This window comes from Schistocerca americana, chromosome 2 (genome assembly GCF_021461395.2).
Source record: "Schistocerca americana isolate TAMUIC-IGC-003095 chromosome 2, iqSchAmer2.1, whole genome shotgun sequence".
Lineage (NCBI taxonomy): Eukaryota > Metazoa > Arthropoda > Insecta > Orthoptera > Acrididae > Schistocerca > Schistocerca americana.
Genome location: NC_060120.1, coordinates 38,159,633 through 38,162,477, shown reverse-complemented (window position 1 = coordinate 38,162,477; position 2,845 = coordinate 38,159,633). Strand labels below are relative to the sequence as shown.

Here is a 2,845-nt window from a genome sequence, read left to right as displayed (position 1 = left end):
ACGGAAAGAGTTTCTGAAGAAGAGAAATTTGTTAACATCGAGTATAGATTTAAGTGTCAGGAAGTCGTTTCTGAAAGTATTTGTATGGAGTGTAGCCACGTTTGAAAACATGGACAATAAATAGTTTGGACAAGAAGAGGATAGAAGCTTTCGAAATGTGGTGCTACAGAAGAATGCTGATGATTATATGGGTAGATCACATAACTAATGAGGAGGTACTGAACAGAATTGGGGAGAAGGGGAGTTTGTGGCACAACTTGACTAGAAGAAGGGATCGGTTGGTAGGACATGTTCTGAGGCATCAAGGGATCACCAATTTAGTATTGGATGGCAGCGTGGAGGGTAAAAATCGTAGAGGGAGACCAAGAGATGAATACACTAAGCAGATTCAGAAGGATGTAGGCTGCAGTACGTACCGGGAGATGAAGAAGCTTGCACAGGATAGAGTATCATGGAGAACTGCATCAAACCAGTCTGAGGACTGAAGACCACAGCAAAAAATATATATATATATATATATATATATATATATATATATATATATATATATATATATATATATATATATATATATATATATATATATATATATATATATATATATATATATATATATATATGGCAACGGCCTTGCCACAGTGGATGCACCGGTTCCATTGAGATCACCGAAGTTAAGCGCTGTTGGGCGTGGTCGGCACTTGAGTGGGTGACCATCCAGGCCGCCATGCGCTGTTGCCATTTTTCGGGGTGCATTCAGCCCCGTGATGCCAAGTGAGGAGCTATTCGACCGAATAGTAGCGGCTTCGGTCAAGAATACCATCTTACGACCGGGAGAGCGGTGTTCTGACCCCACGCCTCTCCTATCCGCATCTTCCACCGAGGACGACACTGCGGTCGGATGGTCACAACATGTTGTCGGAAGTCGCAGCACAGTACTTCTTATGTGGGAGCTCATAACACCCTTTAGAAACCACAGAATTACTTACGCAGATGGAAAAGACCATTTTACAACACTAGCCCCTGATAATGATAAAGAATGGCAATACCTGCTATTGAAAATTGTGTAGGAGAAAGACACTATTACGTTTTCTGGGATGTTGGATACAGTTCTATGATAACTGCTAGAGGACGTCCCTCAAAGTATACGCATGGCCGTCAGAAAGGTGATACACGGCTAACATCGACTCCCGAATCTCGACTAGTTTGTTAAGGACAATGCCGATCGCAACTAGAAAAAAACGTTTTCATCGGTGAACAGTTTCAAAGAAGGAAAATAAAGGCTGCTAGGTGTCCTTCTCGACCGAATACATACCTGCAACTCATATTGCGATATCAGTCTTAGAATGGGGCTCGATAGCTTTACACAGACTTTGAATGATTCACAGCAAAGATAGTTGGTTTGATAATTCCAAGTACACTGTTAAGATCCCATCACTACGACCGCTACGTGTGAGAGAGCTGTCTGTTCTCGTTACTACTACCCACGCTAAAGATTGTGTAACAGTGCTTCGTATAATATAAACTTGACATGTTACTTTTCTGGTTATTCTTCACTCCTGGTAATAAACGCGATAGAATTAGAAGAGTGTATTCTTTTACTGTACTTGATCGGGGTAATTTACGAAAACAATGCACATCACTTGTACAAACTGTAAATTACTTCCGTTATCATTAATACACTTACTAAAATGACACCAATCGTGAAAGTATATGTTTAAGAAATTGACCATTCCATTTCTTAATCTGAAAGTATATTCAGCATTTATCGAAACATAGCGTCAACGTGTAGCAGCACTACAGTACTGAAGGCATTCTTACCCAGTTTTGATACCGAATTTGTTGCTCACAACTATTACAAATTTGTCATCTAGGATGTTGACTAACTCTAGGGAATGCAACATCAGAATTCTGACCTGTAGCCGATAGCAGATTAAGACAGTCGTTTATGTTCCCTGACAAACAGCTTGGACATGTTAGGGTCTCATGAGACAGTCTCCAACTACCCTCATGAACGTTACCATCGAAAGATATGGAACGAGAAACATGAATGTTCGCATATTAAGTGCCATTACCTCAAACTGACTGTAAAATTCGAGTTTGGTACAGACCACCTGAATCTTTCTCGTTTGACGGTGACCTGAAACACTTACGTTTGAGTTTTGGATGTACTGGGCTACGTTTAGTACTGGTACAGTAGTCAATCATAACAAAACAAACGCAACACTACCGAGTAGAAACATGCATGGGACATACATAAACGCCATGATGCAGCTACTCATAACTCGTGATACATAGATGGAAAAAATACTGACAAAGAATATCCACTCTCACCACAACCAAACAATATGTGTGGTATCTTTCCGATACTACGTCACCATACACAGGATTGAGTAGAATGTTCCAGTGGATTACGTGAGACAAAAATTACTGACTAGTTTAAGAGTGCCTTTAATGCTAATTGGTGTTTGTGTGTTACATATACGGTACCGTACCGATTTCCAATTATTATCTGCTTTTTCCCATTTTTATTCCATACACGCAGTCGACATTCCACCTAAAGCAAATGTGGTCTCATCAAGTAATCTAAATTGTTTTGTGGTCAGTCGTGCGAAATTACGAACGGTGACCCATTATATGTCTAGTCTGGAAAGAGTATTTGTACACTGTACCAAAGTAGGAGCCACGCCAGTTTTTAATGTACCCTTCGGAAGTATCTTCCAGGTTATTGCAGATGCAAATATTTTCTAATATCGAACATTTTGGGCTGCATATGAAAGAAAACGAACAAAAATGTGGATGTAACAGAAGTTCATCATTCTTACGATCATGTTCAGAAAAATAAGAA

At 39.8% G+C, this 2,845-nt stretch overlaps 1 pseudogene; it reads left to right on the top strand.

The window, feature by feature from the left end:
• Window positions 1-620: 620 nt before the first annotated feature.
• LOC124597143 lies at window positions 621-738 on the top strand (annotated as a pseudogene).
• Window positions 739-2,845: the final 2,107 nt, after the last annotated feature.